At 38.7% G+C, this 23373-nt stretch overlaps 1 protein-coding gene across 1 annotated transcript in view; it reads left to right on the top strand.

Moving 5' to 3' along the window:
- Window positions 1-23373, top strand: part of LOC139317742 (vomeronasal type-2 receptor 26-like) — a 77576-nt gene that overhangs the window by 18523 nt on the left and 35680 nt on the right. The gene's annotated exons all lie outside the window — the stretch shown is intronic.

Here is a 23373-nt window from a genome sequence, read left to right as displayed (position 1 = left end):
TATTCTAATTTTAAGTTTCGTTGTAATCCACCTTCTTTGATTATCAAAGTTGGGCAGCTTGCAGACAAACAAACCCTCCTTAAAAGTTCCCACTATTCTTATCACTACAAAAGGCCTTCTCTTGTCTTCAAAATAAAAGTTCAATGTTGTAATGTTCTTTTTCCACCTATAGATGTCTCACTCCAATCCACAATTCCAAACAACAGCCTAAAAGGTATCCATTTTGTTTAAGATCCACATTACCAATCTTTGCCAATTTTTCTCTTCTTCTTTTTTATGGTGTATTTCCCCAAGTCAATTGAGAATCCGAATCCAAATTCCAAAATTCTTCTTCTTCTTCTTCTTCTTCTTCTTCTTCTTCTTCTTCTTCTTCTTCTTCTTCTTCTTCTTCTTCTTCTTCTTCTTCTTCTTCTTCTTCTTCTTCTTCTTCTTCTTCTCCTTCTCCCTCTCCTTCTCCTTCTTCTCCTTCTTCTTTTTTTTTTAAAAAAAATCTCCTATTACAGGGCTTTAATTTTAAGTTTCTCTTTGTTCTTTCTTCAACAATCAACAGAGATCTTTTTAAATTCTTTACAATCCTCTTCATAGCTATTATGGGCTTTTGTTTCTTCTAATTTTTTAATTAATTATCTCCACACATTTTATTCCAAAAATAATTTTCTTTTCAGGCTTTGCCACTTTAAACTTCTGCTTTCCTCTTCTTCCTTTTTTGCCCCTATGCCCGTTAGCCGCTGTTATTTCACTGGAGCACCTTGAACAAATTTAAAAATCTTTCTTTTTTGCCTATGAGCTAGCAATCACTCACCCGGCTTCAGTGCTCCAACCAAATCACTGCTCCTGCTCAAAACTTAGTCTGGTTGCCCCAGCTTAATGACGGCTGCAATGTCCCCACACACACACACACACACCGCTGCCGAGTCAAAGAGTTTCCTCTGACCTCCAAGGAACCTTCCTGTTCCTCTTGGTCATCCGAAGTGCCTCTCCTTCTTCTCCATCCCCACAGGACAGATCTGGTCCGAAGACCCCTCAACAGCAGCTTGTCAGCCCGGGTGTCAGGTTTCGTTGCTATCTTAAATAAACTTCATTCTCAAGGTCTCTAATGAGTCTTTTTTTTATTTAGGAATAGGAGAATGACATCCCTGAACTCTTTGTGCAGCCAAAACTGGCACCTCCTTCCAAAACCCTCCCTTTCCATTCTTCAACCCCAATGTCTCATTGGCCATCGTGCAGATCCATCTCTTCGTCCCAAGCACTTTCTTTTCACAGGCATTTCCCCCCTCCCTCTGTCGCCCAGGTAACGCTATCTACTAAAGAGCAGGGAACTAGGTAAAAGTTCATCTCAGCATTAAAGCAAAGCTTCTCCCTTCTTTCATTCATGTCAGCTCTGGAGGAGAACATAATTTGGAACGCTGACATCGGGATTTTGTGAGGCTCATCAGGCCTGCTATTTCCCAACTGTCTCGCCGTGACTATGAATGAGAAGCAAGAGAGTAAGACTGAAGATAAAGATAAAGACAAAGAAAAATATATTGATTATGAAAAATTAAATGATCATGTGGGTAGTAATAATGAAAAGGAGAGGAGAACTGGGAGAAAAGAGATACGTTTAGCAGTAGAGGTGAACTTTAATGATTATATTGGGATTAACAATGATAAAATTAGAGAGGGTGGAAAGAGACAAGGAGAGAAAAAAGGGGGAATAGGAAAAACAAAAAAACCCTTAAATGATTACACTGGGATTAACAGTGGAAAAATAAGAAAGAGGAAAAAGGGATGAAGAGTAAGGGGAAATACAGGGGAAAAAGAAGAGTCCAGGATTTTAAAATGGAGAAAAAAAGATGGGGAAAAAAGAAGAAAAGAAAAAAAAAAGAAAATGGGAGAAAGGGAGAAAGAAATAATTGATGGAAAGGGAAAAGAGAAAAACGCTGTATACATTTAGAATAAAAAATGAAGTAAGATTTATAGATACAATGAATTTTAGAAAATGCAACAGTTGAGATTGTAATACTTGGAATGTATTTAATTGTAATAATGAAATTAATTAAAATATTGGAAATTAAACTGAAAATTAATTTTTAAATTAAGTATAAGGCAATGGATAATTACCTTGATTTATAAATGAATTGAAATAAGATTTAGAAACATAAATAAGTTTAATATATGAGAATATTTGGAATATCTTTAACTGTAACTATGGAAACAATAATAATTGGAACATTTTTAATTGTCATTTTGGAATTTAACTAAAAAATCAGAAATTATATTGTATTAAGAATTAATTAGATTTACTGCTTATTTAGAAGTGATTAAGATATTGTTGAAGCTGTATAAATATATATATTTATACCACACCCCATGCACGAGCCCAAATCAAGGACATACCCAGCACCATCCAGGCAGCCTTCCAAGCAGATCAGTGGTACCAAGAGAATCACCTGTTATTGACTCAGAGAGACAGTCTTGTCTTGAAGGGAACCAAAATATATGTACCCAGTGCTGTCCATTTGCTAGTGTTACGATGATGTCACGATGTCCGCTCAGCCGGACATTTTGGGTTCCTCAAAACATTGCATTTAACCAATCGCCAGTTCTGGTGGCCCCATATGAAGAAGGACGTAAAGGAGTACGTAGGCAACTGTGTCATCTGCACGACCATGAAAACCAGGCCAGGGCGCCCTCCCAGACTATTACAACCTGTGGCAGATCCTGTACGCCCATGGGAACAGTGTCAGGTTTCGAAGTCGTCTTGAATAAATTGCATTTCAAACAAAGTCTTTGAAAAGAAACTCTAATTTATTAAGCACGTACATTCTATCTCCGACTCATTGCAGCCAAGTCTGGCTTCCTCAGGCAAACCCTCCTTTTCCTTTCCCCACTCCTCTATACTCATTGGCCGTCTTCTTGGTCACTCTGCCCCTAATCTACTGCTCCCCTCAAAGGAATTTCTCCCCTCCCATCCCATCTCCTAGGTGATATTCTCTCCAGTGAAAATAAGTAGGTGAAGGGTCAATTGTCTCTTTCCAAGTGCCTCCACTTCTTCTTCTTATGTCAGCATTGGAGTAAGTGCAGCGTGAAATGCTGACAAACAGATAGCAATGGACTTCATTGTGGACCTAGCGGACAGCCAGGGTAACAAAGTGATATGGGTGGTCATAGGCCAGTTTTCTAAACAGGGTCATTTTGTAGCATGTAGCGGCCTCCCGTCCGCTAAACAATTGGTCAAACCGTTTATCATTCACATCTATTGGCTCCATGGGGTACCCAAAAGGATAATATCAGACCGGGGGGTGAAGTTTACACTTCGCTTCTGGCAGAATTTTATAAACATTATAGGGTCATCCCAAGGCCTTAGCTCACCCAGCAGGCAGACAAAAAGCAAAGGCCACAAACACATTTCTTTGTAGGGCAGATGGTTTTCCTTTCTACCAAATACCTAAAGTTATCTGTGCCCTGTAGAAAACTTGGCTCTAAATTCATTGGACCATTTCCTATTGTGAAGATGATTAACCCCATTCAGGTGCAGTTAAAATTGCCTCAATTATTGGGGAAAATGCATCCAGTCTTCCACTGCAACTTGATCAGGCCAGTTGGGCCATCACACATAAGAGGGGGTCCCATACAGCCAACTCCACTCAGAAATGTAGATGGGGAACAGCACTACGAAGTGAAAGACCTTCTAGATCAAGGGTCCCCAACCTTTTGGATCTCAGGGACCACCAAGTTCATAATTTTAAATTTTGTGGACCACTAATACGAATCCAACACACTGCTTGCTGAAGCGCCTGAACTCTCAGTGATGGGATGGGGTCCTTCAGGCACTCTCCCTCCTCCCTCTCTCTCCCCCCCTCTCTCTCTCCCTTCTCTCTCCCACTCTTTCTCTCTCATTCTCTCTTTCTCTCTCCCCCCACTCTTTCTCTCTCATTCTTTCTCTCCCCCCTCTCTCTTATTCTGATTCTCTCTCTCTTGATTCTCTTTCATTTTGTTTCTCTCTCTCTGATTCTCTCTCTGATTCTCTCTCTGATTCTCTCTCTGATTCTCTCTCTGATTCTCTCTCTGATTCTCTCTCTTTCATTCTCTCTTTCATTCTCTCTTTCTCTGTCTCTCATTCTCTCTCATTCTCTCTCTCTCTCTCTCTCTCTGATTCTCTGTCTCTTTCTCTCTCTCTCTCTCTCATTCTCCCTCTCATTCTGTCTCTTTCATTCTGTCTCTTTTTCTCTCTTTCATTCTCTGTCTCTTTCTCTCTCCGTCTCATCCTGATTCTCTCTCTCTCATTCTCTCTGTGTCTTTTTCTCTCTCTCTCTCATTCTCTCTCTTACATTCTCTCTCTGATTCTCTCTCTCTCTCATCTCATGGGCCAGCCAGTGTCTTGGGGCTGAGAGGAAGTCAAGTGTCTCCCTGCGAGACTGAGGTGCGCGGAGCACCAACAAGGGCCGGAAGAAGTGCGGGAGTGAAGCACTACTTGAACTTGCGCAGCATCAGCATTCGCCTCAGTATATTTGCGCCAAGCGGTAAACAGCATCTGGTTTGGGGAGCAGCCGTATTTTGCTCTCCATTGCAGATGCTAGATCAGACCCCTGCAAGCTCTCATCTCTTGAGGAGCTCCCTGAAGCAGCGTGGGAAACTTTGGTCGGGCTCCTCGAGAGACTAGAGCTTGCAGGGGGCCAACTTGGCATCCGCAATGGAGAGCAAAATCTGGCTACTCCCCAAACCAGATGCTGTTTACCGCTCCGAGTCCCAAGCGGCAGGAAATGAGGGCTGCCTTGTGCCGCAAATATACCAAGGCGGAATCGTAATGCCCCACTACAGCAGAGAGAAGAAGCTGGATTTTGCTCTGTCAATCCTTTCTTTGCATTGCGGGGCTCACCTGGCATGGGGGGCAAAGCCCAACAACACATGTCTTCTCAGACTTGGCTGCGGCTGACATTGGCCAGCACCTCTCTGGACAAATCTGCCGGGCTCCGCGGCATCCCATGGGAAGCTCCACATGATTGGCTTTCAGGGAAAGGATTGTGGGAGATCGGGGGCATGGCAACTCCCCTGAGTCTTCTCTGCAGACTGAGGCAATGTGTGAAAAGAGGGTGAGGGGGCAGGAGAAGCATGGCGGGGCAGTCCAGGGGTCTTCTTGGACCTTCTCTCCCCCCACCCCACTTCCCCGACTGCCAACCAAGGTTTTCTGCCTCAGCTACGGACCCCAAAGAACCAGCACACACAAAGTCCGTACAAACCTTAATTTACTAATTAAGGACTACTAATGAGCTTTCTTAGTAGTTGTTTGAACACAAGTACAGTTTAAATCAGTCTTTTCTGAACAAGGGCTGTTAATTTAACTTCATTAACAGCCAACAAGAACCCAAAGAATAATAACTCAGTTCTGAGACACAGTATTTCAGATAACCATAATCTTACTGTGGTTGGCAGAATGCCAAGAAGCAATTTGCAGGAAAAACTGACAAGAGAGAAACAAGAGCCGAATCAAACGTTTCTGGAATCAAGACGCGAAGGAATATGGACAAAGTTGTTTCCTGTAAATTGCCTCAGTTGTCGTCCTTCCTTAAATAGGCTAGGGAAGTGGCCAATTAGCCCTGTTACGATATTTTCAGGATCAGACTCAATAAATGAATTAAGAATTAGATATTCAAATAAAGCACTGTTTATTTACAGAAGGCATTCTATATTCACTGAATAATCACAGATAGAAGCGCAGAAGGAATGCATACAGCTCCTTATATATACATGGGGTGGAGCTAGATATGGGAGTGGTTAAATATGAATATATTAAGTAGTGAAGAATAAGTTAACCCCTGATATCCTGGTCATGTACTATTTACATAATAAAGAATAAGGCATTTACTTGTGACAAATCCCCCTCTAAATGCCGATTCGATATATTACAACAATTACATTCAGATTCAGAACAATATAAAACTTGTAACTTAGAAGTCAAGTATTTATGCTGCTTAGAAGGCAAAGGCTTTGTCAATATGTCAGCTATTTGCTCTGATGTTTCGCAATGAACTGCTTTAATAAATCCATCCTGAGATAACTGCCTCACATGTTTGAATTTTATATCTATATGTCTGGACCTTTGTCCAATAGCATCAGATCTAGATATTTCAATAGCAGCCTTGTTATCTTCATGCATGATAAATGGTAATGGAGGTTTCTTCCAAGTGTTTGATAATAAGTCATTAAACCATATGAGGTTATTTGAGGCTTTAGACAGACAAACATATTCTGCCTCAGTCGTTGAGGTGGCTACTAAATCTTGTTTACCAGTATACCAGTAAACTGGACAATCGTTAAGGAAAAATATATAGCCAGATGTGCTTTTTCTACATGTGGTATCGCCAGCCCAATCCGCATCGGCATAACATGTGAGGATGGGCTCTTTGACATTATTGGGTTCCAATAATAAACAGAAGTCTAAACTATTCTTTAAATATCTTAATATTCTTTTGACAGCTTCCCAATGATATAATAATGGTTTGCTGACGTGCCTAGACAACAAGTTGAGAGGCAAAGCAATATCAGGTCTAGTCCAATTGGAAATATATAGAAGGGAACCGATGACTGATCTGTAAAGTGTATTATCTTTAAATTCAGGGGATGACTCATCTGTGTTCCTCAAGAAATCAGTTTGCATGGGAGTGTCACATGGCTTAGCATTATTTAAGTTACATTTGTTCAGAAGTTCTATAATCTTATCTCTTTGAGAAAGTTTGAATCCCCTTTTTGTTTTACTGATTTGAACTCCAAGATACTTATTTACCTTACCTAATGATTTCAAAGAGAAATGTTCATTTAGTTTTGTTACAAATGTCTCTCTCCTTTCTTTATGTTTACCTATATACAAAATATCATCCACATAAATTAACACAAATTCTAGAGAATCACCCTCTTTTTTGACAAAGAAACAGTTATCAGCAGTAGTAGCATTGAAATTCATAGTTTTGAGTACTTTGACTAAACATTCATACCATCGTTTGCCAGATTGTTTCAACCCGTATAAACTTTTGTTTAGCAACCACGTTTCATTTTTGTTTGTGTATTGACTATGAGGTGCTCTTACATATATTTCTTTATCTAATTTTGCATGTAGGTATGCAGTCTGTATGTCGTATTGGAATACATCAAGGTTAAGTGCTGATGCTATAACCAGAGCCGTTTTAACGCTCTCAGTTCTTACTGTGGGAGAGTATGTGTCTGTGTAATCCTCGGGATATTTTTGTGCATAACCTTGTGCAACTAGTCTAGCTTTGTATAAGGTGTTGCCTCCCTCTAAGTTTTTGATTTTATATATCCACCTGGTGCCAATAACAATTTTATCTTTAGGTGCAGGTGTAGGTGTGAATACATTTAATTCTCGTAAACTATCCATCTCTTTAGTCATGGCTGATTCCCACTTTTTCTTTTCTTCGGGGGGAAGTTTTAACACTTCCTCATATGTGTTTGGTGTTAATGTTTCTCCATCCATATACATTACATAATCTTTGTATTTGTTTGGCACTTGATTTCTGTTACTTCTGATCATTCTTTCTGGTTTACTATCATTGTCATGTAAATACCTTGCTTCCTTTTTTGTTAATGAATCTGTCTTTATTTTGTGTTGACTGTTTGTCCATGTTTTGATTTTGTTTTTATGTGAGTTGTGATTGTATTCTTCTCTAGTCTTTTTTTCTTGATGTTTAGTGTCTGTATTAGTGTTTGGGAATATTTCATTAAGATGTATTTTAGACCAGTTGGCCTGTTCATGGAATACAGTCGTTCTGGAAACTATAAATTTGTTATTATTATCGATAAATCTGTACCCTTTTGTACCTGTTTCGTATCCCATGAACCTGAGTCTTCTGGATACGTTCTCACCTTTACGTCTCAATTGCTTAGGTATGTGTACGTCTGCAGTGACTCCAAATATGTGCATGTGTGCTATTTTGGGTTTCCTACTATACATTACTTCATATGGTGTCTTGTTTACAATGCTGGACCAAGTTCTATTTTGTGTATAATTGGAATATTGTAAAGCTTCTGACCAGAATTGTTTACCTAAGCCAGCATCTTCTAATGTGCATCTAATCATGGTTTGTAATGTTGAGTTCTTTCTCTCTACCACTCCATTTTGGAATGCAGAGAAAGGGCTAGATGTGTAGTGTAACATCCCTTTGTCTTTTAGCCATTGGGAGAATTCTTTTGACATGAATTCACATCCCCTATCTGTCATAATTTGTTTTATTCTAATATTATGTTGCGTTTCTACACGTTTGTAAAACTCCTTAAATTTCTGAAAAGTTTCATCTTTGTGCTTTAGTGTATAGACAAACCCATAACGACTATAGTCATCCACAATGGTTAGAAAATAACGTTTTCTATATGTGATTGATGGTGTTAATGGACCAACTAGATCCATGTGTACCAAGTCAAAAATTTTGTTGGTTGATCTTGTTGACTTTCTGGGTTTGGGACTAGTTTTGAGTTTTGTAGATTTACATACTGAGCATTCCAAATAGTTTTTACAATTTTTTATTTTAACATCTTCAGCATGTTCAGTCATCTTTTGTACTACAGGAAAACTGGCATGTCCTAATTTCCTATGTAAGACATGAGCACACTCATCATGAATTGGTTTACCAATTTTAGGTTTTTTGTCATTGGGTGTGTCTTTGTGATTATGAATTATCTCATGTTCCTCATTGTCACTATTACTATTGTCTCCATTATCTATGTCATTGTTATCTTCCATGTTGGAATCAATGTTGTGTAACCATCTCTCTTTTGTCATTAAATAAGGTAGACCTCCTTTAATAACCACAGTACCTATGCTTATTCTGTTTTTCTCTAATGTTGCTTTTCCTTTTGAGAACACAATATTTATGTCAGAATCTCTGCTTAGTTTTATTGCACTAAGTATGTTATGAGGTATTTCAGGTATTAACAATACCCCCTCTATTTTTCCTAGGCCAGGTAAGGTTATATTCCCTCTACCTATGACTTGGACCTTTTCTTGATTAGCTACTTTAATTACAAATTTATCTTCTACAAATGAAGATAATATATTTTTATTATTTGTAGTGTGATTAGTTGCTCCAGAATCGATAAGCCAATCGTTGTCCTCTGTCTGTTGTATGTTAGTGTTGTCATGTTTGTTTAACCCATTCAGTGAACCAGACCTTCTATCCTTTGAATTATCCCTGCCCCCTCTATGTTCTCTATAGTTGGGTGGACTTCTATATCTATGTCTATCAATTGATGACTGTCTGTTGTGGTATCTATTTCTATGGTCTGATTTTTGTCTATCTCTGAGGAGTTTAGGACAATCTCTCCTATTATGTTCCTTGGATCCACAGTTGTGGCATCCAATTGGTTCATGATATCTTTCTTGAAATGCTACCCTCTTATATTGTTTATGTTCCATGTGATTGTTACAACGACTCCTCCTTGAATTATCTTCAGCTATTAGCTTATTAGATAGATTTTCTATGGATAAATATCCTAAATTGATTGTGTCTAAATGAGATATATAGTTATCCCACGATGGGTCTAGTGAGTTAATGATAACACTCTTCATTGTTTGATCTGAAATTATCTCCCCTCTTAAATGCAGTTCTGCTCTAATTTTGTTTAAAGATATTAAATGTTCACTTATGGTAACCCCTGGCTTTATCCTAGCTGAGAAGAAATCTTTAGACATTCTTGTTGTAGTGGCTACACTTTCACTGTGAAACAATTTAAACATGCATTGAATAATTTCTGAGACAGTCAAATTTCGCTTAATACTGTGGTACATGGCAGGAGATATACTGGAAATTAATAAGAAAAATGCTCTATGGTGTAGGCAGTCCAATTTTAGAGTCCAAGGTCTTTTTGGGGGGTTAGTAATAAAAAATAATAAGTTTTCTTTTAGAAAGACAACCTGGAGCTGCTGACACCATTCTTGCAAATTAATACCATCTATTCTCAGTTTTGGGAAGTCATTGGGCAAATTCCCAATATTGTTGGATCCATTACTTACAACTGGGGGTAGTCCGTGATCTTGTAAATGTTGAAAGTTGCAAAATGGCGTGGGTATGCTTGCAACGAGTCTGAATGGTTCTCTCCGTTCCTCATGTCCTCCGAAGCTGTCCACGTAGTCTTGCACATGCGCGTTGTTCATTTCGCTCCTGAAGCCGTCGTGAGAGGTTCTCGCTGCTGCAGCTCCCCCGCATTGCTCTTCCTCCGAGGAATCGGTCTCCGGCTCGATCTTGGGAGTCCTGGTGGTAGCAGGTGCTTGCTTTCTTTCATTGAGGACGCTGGTCCCTGGGATCGTCTGTGGTGTGGGGTGGTATCTGCAGAGCTCTCTGGGTTCAGGCGTCGGTGCTCTCGTCGTTTGGATAGAAGCGGGTAGATACTGAGATGTTTGCTTGCTTGCTTGTCTTTTCGTTGATTCTTTAGTGATTTTCAATTTTGGTCCAAATGCTGCAAAGAGCGTTTTCATTGCTGACTTTACCCGCATATCTATTGAAGCTTCTTCGATTTCTGTGTCTGATTCTTCTGAGGTGTAAATTTTCTCCCTTTCATTTCTTGCATCGAGTAAGGCTTTTCGCGCCAGATATTTTGAATCCTGCTTTCTGATTGGCTCTGCTTCGCTCATCTTAGGGGTCTGTTGAAACCAAGATGGCTGCCATTCGAAATTTTGCGCGGGACTGTTAGTTTTCTTTTTCGCTGTATTTTTATCTGCAGGCAGATCGCTCACCGTTTTTGAGTCTTTACATTTATCCGTAACGATGTGCTTCTCTCTCGCTGCTCCGTTGTTTTTTAATATGTCTTGGAGGTTCGCGATGAGATTTTCATCGTTCTTTTGGCTTTTTAAGAGTTTTAGTATCTTTGACCTGAGTTCGTTGTTTTCTATTTCGTTTTCTTCTTGGTCATCAGTTTCATCCATTATTTCTTCGTTGTCAGTAGTGCAGTCTTCAGATTCTCTCGATATTGCATTCGTGGACTCATCGATTATTTCTTGATCTGCTTCCATTTCTTTGCTGTATGCCCTGGTGTTGGGCCTTTCTCTTTTGTTTCTGGAGTTTTCTCTCTCAGACATATTTAAAGTTTTATTGAGTCAATTCAACCATCCTCTGCTACCAGATTGTTACGATATTTTCAGGATCAGACTCAATAAATGAATTAAGAATTAGATATTCAAATAAAGCACTGTTTATTTACAGAAGGCATTCTATATTCACTGAATAATCACAGATAGAAGCGCAGAAGGAATGCATACAGCTCCTTATATATACATGGGGTGGAGCTAGATATGGGAGTGGTTAAATATGAATATATTAAGTAGTGAAGAATAAGTTAACCCCTGATATCCTGGTCATGTACTATTTACATAATAAAGAATAAGGCATTTACTTGTGACAAGCCCCAAGCCTTACTCTCAAGAAGACCTCCTCCTGAGGAGCCACTCCTGCCTTATGGCAGCTCTGCGCGCTCATGCATCGAGAAGGGGCTCCTCCTCTTCTTCCTCTTCACTTATGGGAGCTTCTGGAGGTTCTGAAGGCCCTGGCTGAATCCCCGCCTCTGGCACCACATCTTCTCCAGCTTCCTCATTGTCTGACTCGAGTGCCAGCTGCACAGGCTGCTGGCACAGCACCACACAAGCCTCCTCGCTGTCAGAATCAGCTACTAGCTGCACAGGCCGCTGATGGGTCACAACACAAGGAGGCTGGCTAGACTGGGCTGGGTTGGGCTTGCATGGCTGCTCTCAAAATGGCTAAGGGGGCCAGGGTGATGGTCTCTGTCCTGATGGTTGCCCGGCGAGCCTTGCCAAAGTTCTCCCAAGCCCTCCCCCATCCAGGGATGGGGTGGGATGGGGGTTGGCTGCAGCTCCTGGAACTGAAGCAGAGAACAAAAGGGCGGCTGGGAAGAGTTTAAAAGAGAGAATCCAAGGTGCTAGTTCTCAAGTTACACACCACTCTGGGGGGAGGAAAGGGGAGCAGGAGAAGAAGTGCTGGCTTGGATTGCAAAAGCCACTGACTGGCTCAATCATCTTCCCCTTGAACAGCCTGCAGGGAAAACAGGAAATCTGGGGTTTGGACGAGTGTCAGAATTCTTGCTTCTCCGCCACTCCACCCCACCCTTCCCCACCTGCCACTCCCCATCACCAACTGAGATTGGCAAGCCAGATTCGGGGAGCTGAACATGCTGCCGCTGCCCAGGAGGAGAAGAACGTGAGAAATGGGTGCTCTCGCAGTGCCTCCTGCCTCTCTTCTTCTCCCGACTGGGAGCAGTGCGTCTGGCTCACCGAATCTAGCCTGCTGATCTTGGGCGGCAGCAGCTCTGATGTTCCCCCTCACTTCCCCCCCACACATCATCTAAGTATTTTGGGGGGGCTTATTTTCAGGGGGTCTTATTTTAGTGCATGCCCTTGAGAGCCCAAACGGGCTTATTATCCGGAGATGTCTTAGTTTCTGGGAAACACGGTAGTATAGGAAAAAAGCAAAGGTAAGTAAATTCCAGTGATCATTATTGTCCTCCTTTGCTTTATTAAAAAGAATTTGATTCAAGTTTTGTTTTTGTGTATGATAAAAAGGGGAAAAATTGCAGCACCAATTAGATTTCACAATTAAAGGGGAAAGATGATTTCCCATTTCCCCTCTTTTGTAATCAAAAAGATTTGTTTGCAGGGCTACAAAATATCAATGGTGGATAATTGATTGGTTTGAGCAGGTGGAGGCTCATGTCAGTCATCAAACGTGAAAAAAATATGGCTCAAATCATTTTGATTTTGAGGATATGGATTAAAAATCATTTGAAATGAGTGAAAAGAACCAAGTGATATTTTTACTATTTATTATTTATTTTGCAATACAGCGTTCAAAAATAGGGCCCTCTTATTATTAAGAACTTCTCTTCTGAAATTGATTCACTCGATAAAGGTGGGTTAATTAAAAACTTGTCTACAATGAAATTTCTTTTTATTTGATTATTTGCTTGTTTATTACTTGGCATTATGGACTGTTCCCATGTACTCTCATTGGGAATATTAAAAAGGAATGTCATGATAAAATTAAATCACAAATGCAATAAGGAAAGTGCTTAAAGACCTCTCAAAATAATAAAAAATATGATTGGGATCCTATTTCTTTTTGGGTCTTTTGGATGGGTCCGTTTTTTTGGGGGGAGGTTTGTAAAAATCACACATTAATGTGTTTCCTAACAGGGGAAAATTGGGTAGTTCTATTGTTCCAAAGAATTAAATCTTTACAGCTACAAAACTAGCATTTGTTGATTTGCATTTTCTTTTTTTCCCCTCTCTAGCTCCTATAAAATTTTCAGTTATGAGCATCTTTTCCCAGACCATAAATATCTTCATTCTCATTTCTACTCAAAATCTCTGAGGAGCATCACTGACTGCCCCTTGATTTACCTGTAATTACCCAAATAATCTAAGTACAGTAGCTGCTTCTCAAATCCTTGAGGAATTCCAAGGGGAAACATGAAAGAACAGCTCAGGATTGAAATGTGCTATTAAATGTGTGACCAAAATGCTACAGCTGCAAAAATTTGCTTTTTAGGAAAGGATATTTATACAGGCTAGTCTAATTAGTGAGAGGTTTTTTTCTCTCTTATGTTGCAGGTGGATCTGGTTCATGGTATTTTCCATGGCAGTAATGAAAATATTGTCAGTGTTGCTGTCAGGAATTACATGCCTTATTCTTTGTACTAAAGCATGCAATGTGGGGAAACCTCCCCTTATTAAGCATAAGTATTTTCCGCCGTGGGATTTCATAACGGCTGGGATACTATCTCAATTCTACATGGTATCGGATCCAGTTGCTTTCACAAGGCACCCATCTGAAGACCTGGTTGATGAGATTGTGTAAAGACTTTAACTTCTTAACAGTAGTATATCTTAAACCATATCTCTCTCTTGAATAGGGCATAGCTGATTACTGGTATTACTTGCAGCAACAATTATTTATTCTGTTTCTTGCTATTAGTTTCTTCATTCCTAAACCAATATAGATCAATTACGCTGACATTTCTAACTGGGCAAATAAATACTTCACACAAACACACTTATGACAGCTGTCACCTCAGTGATTTTTTCCATTTTCTTACTGTTTAAATGAATCATCAGTGCTCTACTATCATATCACTCTTTGTAGCTAACTGTTAATATTCTCCAAAGCACCTGAGGGTAGAACAAGAAGCAATGGGTGGAAACTAATCAAGGACAGAAGCAACTTAGAACTAAGGAGAAATTTCCTGACAGTGAAAACAATTAATCAGTGGAACAACTTGCCTCCAGAAGTTGTGAATTCTCCAACACTGGAAGTTTTTAAGAAGATGTTGGATAACCATTTGTCTGAAGTGGTGTAGGGTTTCCTTCCTTCCTTCCTTCCTTCCTTCCTTCCTTCCTTCCTTCCTTCCTTCCTTCCTTCCTTCCTCTCCATGAATTTTTCATGATGACAAAATAATGTAGTGATGTGCTACAAGTGAATCATAATTTCACAGAAATTCAAATAAAATGTTCTATTTATTTTACCTTATAACTTATCCAAACATAGCTCTTTCACTATACTGTAAAATGCATGAAGTATCTAGGAAAACTACTTGAAGTAAAAGATAATTAGCTGACTGAGTTACTATAATACTTATTGCATATGTTGCTAATATTTGCTAATATTTGCTAAATACAGTGTTATAAGTGTTATTATAATTATTATATATTTCTTCCTCTCCTCCTCCTCCTGAAATTAGAGTAATCAATAGATTATTAAATCCCAGGTAGACATGGGCAGTTTCATCCGCTAGAATGTTTTATCAGGGTTTCTCTATCAACTTGAATGTGATAGCATTAAATCACTTCAAAGCAGAGGTGGGTTTCAGCAGGTTCTGACCAGTTCTGGAGAACCAGTAGCAGAAATTTTGAGTAGTTCGGAGAACTGGTAAATACCACCTCTGACTGGCCCCGCCCCCATCCATTCTCTGCCTCCCAAGTCCCAGCTTATTGGGAGGAAATGGGGATTTTTTTTTTTAATTTGATTTATATGCCGCCCTTCTCCGGAGACTCAGGGCGGCTTACAATGTGCTAAGCAATAGCCTTCATTCTTTTGTATATTTATACAAAGTCAGCTTATTGCCCCCACAACTGGGTCCTCAATTTACCTACCTTAGAAAGGATGGAAGGCTGAGTCAACCTTGAGCCTTGGCGAGATTCGAACCTGCAGTAATTGCAGGCAGCTGTTCTTAATAACAGGGTGCTTTAGACCACTGTACTACCAAGGCTCTTTTTTTGCAGTATCCTTCCCCTGGAGTTGGGTGGAAATGGACATTTTACAATATCCTCCCCCTGCCACACCCACAAATACACGCCCACAAAGCCATGCCACGCCAACAAAGCCACACCCACAGAACCGGTAGTAAAAAAATTTGAAACCCACCATTGCTTTAAAGCATAAGATACTATTTTTGCATCTGCCAAATTCTGAATATGAGGAATGCATCCAAAGGTTTAGCACTAGTTGTATTTCAAACCACTGAAATATGTTGGTTGACAATGTTGGTTGCTAGGGAGCTGTATATTTTCTACTTCTGATCTGTAGTTTACTTGTTTCTGAAATTCAGATAGGATACAATGAGTACTAGGAGGCATATTACACACACAAAAAAATGAAACAATTAAAAAAGAAGGGGTTAAATGATTGTGCCTGTTCAGTACTTGTTAGATTGCAAATTATATCCATATAAGCATCCATATTGGTATGCATTCATATCAGGATGCTTAAAGATTTGAGGTAAAAATGAAGCAAAGCTGGAAGGGGGATGTGGTACATAGTTTATATTCTTCAAGAACTATATTATTCAATTACTCATCCTATCTTATCTGCATAAGATAAAGATATCATGATTTTTATTTCTTCAAACTTCTTCCATTTCCTATGAGGAGAAAACTAGTGAAATGTAGTTATGGGTTTCCTTTTTTAGTTAGCTTAGCTAGAAGCTTTAGACCTGAAAGCCTGTGGTAAAAATTTCCTGAATTAATTATTGCATTTCTGATGACTCTGCCTTTGAACATATACTACATTAACAGCTGTTGCATAAAAATTCTGCAAATTCTTTCTGAACGTGAATAGATATCTTTCAATATTTGCAACAAAAATAAATAAATTAAGAATAGAATTTTCAAAAATAAGAATGAATATTTCATTTTGGAAAACAGTGTTCCCTCTTTCTCCCATGTTTAGCTCATTTATGGATCTTCTCCAGCGATAGAGGGCGGGACACAAGGTGTTTTCTATCATCGATTTTTCCCAAATGGTGACCAAGAGATTGTCGGTCTTCTCCAGCTGCTGATGCATTTACAGTGGACATGGATTGGACTGAATTTCCAAGTTGAAAAGAGTGGTGAACAATTAATAGAAAATGCTGTTACTTTGTTTTCTGAGAAAGGTATCTGCTTTGACTTCATGGAAGAGACGGTCCAGCCAACATTTACCAATTATGTTGAAACTATAATGAATGATTTCCATAAAATATATGTGACTTTCATGAAGAGCACTGCCAACGTGATTATCATATATTATGAAAACCATTACACTTTCACTATTGCATTGTTGCCCTATTTTGAAGAATTAATAGAGGTACCAGTCAAGAGAAAAGATAAAGTTTGGATAATGCCAGCTCAGATGGAGTTTACATCAGTTTCCCTTCTCAAAATGTTGAATATGGATGCTTTCCATGGTGCTATAACTTTTGAAGTTTCTTCCAATGAGATCCCTGGATTCAATAAATTCCTTCAGATGATAAAGCCAACTTCAGTAGAGGAAGAGCATTTATTTAGAGTGTTTTGGGAACAGGTTTTTGAATGTTCTTTTCCTAAAGATAATTTAGATGAAGACACTGGGAAGCTGTGCACTGGAGAAGAGAAGTTTGAGAATGTACCTAAGTCTGTGTTTGACACCACCCTGACTGGGCAGAGTTATAGCATCTATAATGCAGTCTATGCTGTGGCACATGCTTTACAAGCCATGCTTTCCCCCACGTTGAAACACAGAACAAGAGAAGTCGGGAGAGAAACATTTCTGATTCAAAAAGCATGGCAGGTAATTAGAGAATGAATGAACATTTCCCATTGCAGTTCTCTCTGTAATTCCATGAGCTGCAGAACAATGAGAACACTGGAATAAAGATTTTAAGTCTCCTATCTCTCCATTTTCCTCATCTTTCCAAGATTTAAAATTTTTTGCAATGGTGAATAGATAATGTGGAGGAAAGGTTTTAGATGCTGCAGAATCTGTGTGGTTGTCAGAGCTTCAAACCTCTGTGGCAGAGAAGAAACCAGGATGAGTGTTGGAGGAATAAAATTTATTTTTATTTTATTCTATTTTATTTATTTTGTCAAGCATGTATAAGATAACTGAGTCCTTCGGGAGAAGGGCGGTATACAAATTTAAATAATAATAATAATAATTTAAATAATAATAAATAAATAATAAATAACAGATATAAGTATAAACGTGATTATGAATACAGGAAATGGATAGGAATAAATGGGGACAATAGGACAGGGGCGGTAGGAACATTGGTGCACTTATGCACACCCCTTACAGACCTCTTAGGAATGGGGTGAGGTCAATAGTAGACAGTCTAATGTTAAAGTTATGGGGGTTAGGGGATGAAACCAAAGAATCAGGTAGTGCATTCCAGGCATTGACCACTGTTGCTGAAGTCATATTTTCTGCAATCGAGTTTGAAACAGTTTACCTTAAGTTTGTATCTATTGTGTGTTCGTGTATTGTTGTGGTTGAAGCTGAAGTAGTCATTGACAGTTAGGACATTGTAGCAGATAATTTTGTGTACTATGTTTAGGTCAGACCGAAGGCAGAGTAGTTCTAAATTGTCTAAACCCAAAATTTCTTTTTTTTAAAAAAAAAAAAAATTATTAACATAAACAAACGTAAAACACAAATACATGTAAACACTTATACATTAACAAAGAGTCAATCGACTAACTTCTAGAAAACCTTCGCATCGGTGATTAATGTCCATTTAACCAATTTTCCTTAATCATACTATTTACAAATTCACTTGCTTATACCTTAATATATTCATTGAAGTTCAGCAGTATCTTTCTACAAACATATTAACCATTTATTTATACAATCCTATGGCTCATCTCATGTATCTATTTCTACAATTCTTGAGTTATGTTGTCCTAATGTCCTATGTTGTTGGCCCTATCCTTCTTTCTAACCATGTGTACCATTTTTGCCAAACTAAATAAAAGTCAGTGTTCTCTTTATCTTGGAGCTCTTTTGTGAGCCTATCCATCTCTGCGCATTCATTTATTTTTGTTATTATTTTTTCTTCTGTTGGTATTATCTCGGATTTCCAATTCTGAGCGTACACTATACGTGCCGCTGTCAATATGTGGATGGTAAGATATTTTATCTCCTTGGTACACTGTGGTGTAGTCATTCCAAATAGAAAGAATTCTGGTTTCATTTCTACACTTTGCCTCGTTGTTTCTTCGATTATTCTCTTAATCTCTTGCCAGTAGCGTTGTGCCTTCCTGCAAGACCACCAGAGATGGTAATATGTCCCCATTTGTGTCTTGCACTTCCAACACATTGGTGATGTGTTTGGAAACATTTTAGCCAAACGTGCCGGAGGAAGGTGCCATCTATAAAATATCTTGTATAAATTTTCTTTGTATGGAATCGACAGTGTCATCTTATAATTTTCTGCCCATAGCTTGTCCCATCTATCCAACTCTATATTGTGACCTATATTTCTTGCCCAGCTTACCATGTTCTCTTTCACTGTTTCCTCCTCTAATTTATACCTTATTAAATATCAACAAATAACAACTCTTAATTCCTTTTTTGTGATGCTGTTACAGTGAGCTCTGGCACTTAGATTATTAAAGATGTGTGCTCCAAGGTCCTGGACAGAGTGACGGTTGTCTATGAGGTCGTATTCGCCCAGCTATATTTTGGGTTCTGCTTTTTTTTTTTCTTTTTGCCAATTTGTTGGTTGAGATTTGGAGTTGCCAATTGTTTGACCATTCTGACACATAGTCAAGGTCTCTTAGCAGCATTGTCGGTGGTGTTGAATAGTTTTACATCATTAGCGAAGAAAATGCAGTTGCTTATAATATGAGTGCAAAGGTCATTATGTATAGTATGAAGAGTGTTGGTCCTAGAATGCTGCTTTGGGAGACACTTCTGTTAACAGATGCAGGGTTTGATAGGGCACTCCCGATTTTGAGTACTTGTTGCCTGTTTGATAGGAATGCAGCTATCCACTTATGCAGGGATCCAGAAATGCTATAAGATTTTAGTTTTAGAAGTAGTTTGTCGTGTACCACTGAACCAAAGGCTTTACAAAAGTCTATGTAAATTGTGTCTATTGCTTTGCCCTGATTGAGTTGTGTACTCCATATGTTTTTTGCAGTGTAGGAGTTGCAGATTACAGGATAATTTTTTCTTGAAACCAAATTGTTTGTTAGAGAGTAGGTTGTTTGTCTCTAAGTGGAGGGTAATGGATTGGTTTATGATTGATTCCATGACTTTGCAGCTGATGCAACATAAAAAGATTGGTCTGTAATTTTCAGCTAATCTGGGGTCACCCTTTTTGAAGATAGGGATGACGGTGGCTATTGACCATAGGTTGGGCAAGGAGCTGGTCCTGAAAGATTTTTCATAGATTATGCTTAGAGGTTCTGCTATGGTAGTGGAAAGTTCTTTTAAGAAGTAGGTATGTAATCCATCAGGTCCAATAGATAGACATGGTTTTAGGTTGCATAGTGCCTTTTCAACGTTATCTTTTGTAAAATTGATATGTAGTTGATCGTTGCAATTAGTTGTGGTACGACTAGGAAATGTGGGGCATGAGCCATTGCTGTTTACAAAGACTGAACCGAAGAAAGTGTTAAGGAGGTTGGCTTTAACGGCTTCACCATTACAGTCTTTACCGTTAGGCCTTTTTAGGGGTGGGATGGATCTCGAGTGTTTAAGTTTGTTGTTCACAAAATTATAGAAGGCGCGGGTAGATTTAGTGCACCTTTCGTAGAAGGTTTTCCTCTTGTTTAGTGTGGTAATTGATTCTGGCAGCATAAGGTTTTGTAATGGCTTTTAAAGTTAACTATATAGCCAGTTTTGTTTTTTCACCAAAGAGATTTTTTTTTTGTTTGTTTGAAGCTTCCTTATTGTTATGGGAAATTTGTTTTTTTCTGGTATTGGTACATATAGTTTAATGACTCTTTTGATTTTGAGCAAAAAAATGTTAAAATAGTCTTTGGCAGTATTACAGCCAATGAACAGAATTTGCCAATCAAGAGATGAGAGGTTGGTGTTTATGAGATCATAGTTGGCTTTTTTAAAGTTATATTTGGGGATCCCATCATTATGATAATCTTTGTAAGGACATATATTGAGACAAAAGTCAATCATGCTGAGGGCATTGTTGGAAAAAGGTTCTTTTATTTGTAAACCATAAATGGAGTTTAAACTGTTGCAGATGATGAGAAAAAGGCAGTTGTTGAGTCTAGTATTGTTAGTTACTAGTTGATCCAGTCCCAGATTAGTAACAGTACTGTTGTCGAGTTTCAAAAGCCCCTCGACAACACATCACCTTGATGGATGGTATTGAAGACCATGAAGGGGATCCGGAGAATACTGACGGATTCCAGCAACAAAACACGATGGAGGGGGGTGTTGCGTTAGGACACCATGTACACTAATAGTGGGTGATGGATGGAAGGCAAGAAGAGGGGGGGGGTGGAATGGGAACGTAAATCAGCTGCTGAAGAGATAATAGTGTGGAGGGGAATGATGTCCTATGCCTGCGATGAGCATGAACGGAACAAGTGGCAGCTTTGATTGTGACAGTTGTGAGAAATCATTGCCTGCCTAATGATAGTTAACTGTATCCACGCCCTATAAAACAGTACAGGCAGAGAGCTAGGGCATCTCTGACCTTGTTTTGCTTAGCAGCTCAGTCTCTACTGTACGCTGCTGTGTTGCCTCCATTAAACCGGGTTTTGGAACGAATCCTCCTTTTCATCTGTGCATGTTCGTTTGCGCCCGGTGAAGCATTGGCGGCTCCACAGGGGCTGAGAATTGTACAGGATTGCATGTATGGGTTCAGTTGTTTATGGTCCAATTAATAAGAGGTAGATTGAGGTCACCAAAAAAGATAAGAGGGTGTGATCATCTATTGATGTGTCCAGTTATATTAAATGGATGACCTACAACTTAATTATACTGCTATCCTTCCTTCCTTTTTTCCCATTAATTTTCTGCCATTGCTTCTGTTTAGCTCCACCACTATTTGAAAACCATCTCTTTTAATAACACTGCAGGACAGCAAGTCTCCTTTAATGAAAATGGAGACTTGAACACTGGATTTGATATTATCAACTGGGTCACCTTCCCAAACAAGAGCTTTGTTAAAGTCAAAGTTGGAAAGATCGACCCAACCAATTGTCCGGATAAGCTAGTTGTCATATCTACAGAGGACATCATCTGGCCTGCCATGTTTAACCAGGTATTTCCTGCTCAGATTTCAAACTGTGCACTTTCTTTCCCTTCCCATCTTGTTTTCATCAATATAGATTTCAACAGTAACTTAATTCAATTGCTGCTGTCTGTTTTTGCTAGGATTTCAAGGTAGGCTGAATTTAAAGGATGCAGTTTAACGACTATTGCATATGCTGCAGACGTTCCATAATACAACAGGGTACTTTCTGGAAAATCCTTAACTAATTAATAAACAGTGACACTGATTTGATTCAAATTGTATTTCCAGATTCCATTCAATTTGAAGTTATTTTAATTTTAAAGGAGGAGTCATGTTTATAGAATGTTATTATTGTTGAAACAACAATCATTATATGGATATATGCTCACCATTCTGATATAATAACTCATCACTCCACAGATATTCAAGAAATTGCTTTGATCTCTTCCTTTCAGCTAATCTGTTGTCTTCCTATTTTTCTTCAGCCTTGTGAAACATAGTTTTTCTTTTCTAGTCTTCCCTTTCCTTTAATAGTCTATCCTGATTTTCACAGTTTCCATTTTGCTAATCATTGTATCTGGAAAGCCATCTCTATTAGATCCAGGAGATTGACTCGTTCTTCTTTCAAAGTATTGAGTTCTTTTTTTAGTTCTCTGAAAATCATTAACATCTACTGGGGTCTATCTTTTTTTTTCTTGCTTATCTTCAGAGTCCTTCTTTCCAAACACTTGGAAATAATTCAGTCATTTGAACTGATTGATTTATCAAAATAGCCACTGAAATATCCTGATCCTTCATCTTCTTTATAAAGTTGCTGTTGGTTTGTTTTCTAATGTTAATGTCCTCTGCATGTCTTCTGCATGTCACTGCTTTTTTGTATTTACCAGATGAGCTCTTATTTTTGGACTTTCAGACTTACCGTAGCTTGCCAAGTTCTTATCTCTAAGCTATCTGCGCATGTCTACATTCTTTCACTTTCTTCTAATTTTTCTTTGTTCTCCGGCCAGGAAAGGTGGCCGGGAAAACGTTGCCAAGATGTAATCTATTTTAGATAGTAAGATGTTTTATTTTTTTTATAACAAATAAATGAGTTTTTCTTAGAAGATATATCTTCGGGTTTATTTTCTTAAAGTATGCTTCAAGGGAAAAGTCTCGATCCACTTCTATAAATCAAGGTGCAATTACCCAAAAGCAGAATGGGATTAATTGCCACCCTGACACTGCAGACCATCTATCAGTACGTAAAGAGTACCAAGTATCAAGACAGTAAAGAAGGATAAAATTGTTGCTGATAATTTTCTTTTTTTCCATCAATACTTGAAAGATATGACCATCAGAGAACGGTAACTAGCTGTCAGGGGCAAGAAGTCAGGAACAAAGATGAGGTTCAAAAGTACTAAAAGTTTATTTTGTGCTATCTATGAACAAGAATGTGATCTTATTACTGCCAAGACAATTTGGCCCAAGATAAGAGTCAATGGGTCTTCAGTTTGAAGTTGGACTTATGTCTCTTTCATCGGAAAATGAACCCAGATAGTTTATGCTTTTGACTGGACTCTCACATTAAATGTGGTCGTATCCTACATGGTGTTTACTTGTCTGATATTGCTGGGAAGCAAAAAGAGATCAGGAATCCCATATCAATGATCATGTTAACCCTAGTTGAAACAGAACCCTTGGTCGTTTTGGGGGCAAAAGGAAAGAAAGAAATTGAAACTCAAAGAAAATATATACATCTCGATTTCTAACTAATTTCTTCTGGATCTTGACTTTGGCCTGGCCAAATGATGCTATCTTCACCTCTCCAATTCTTAGGTTACCCACCTTCACCTTTGAATCTATCTCTCATTACCTGTAATTCACTATAATTTCTCT

This window comes from Pituophis catenifer, unplaced genomic scaffold (genome assembly GCF_029215685.1).
Source record: "Pituophis catenifer annectens isolate HBS135680 unplaced genomic scaffold, rPitCat1.0.hap2 SCAF_5, whole genome shotgun sequence".
Lineage (NCBI taxonomy): Eukaryota > Metazoa > Chordata > Lepidosauria > Squamata > Colubridae > Pituophis > Pituophis catenifer.
The sequence above is the reverse complement of the archived record's forward strand: the minus strand, read 5'-3'. Positions and strand labels throughout refer to the sequence as shown.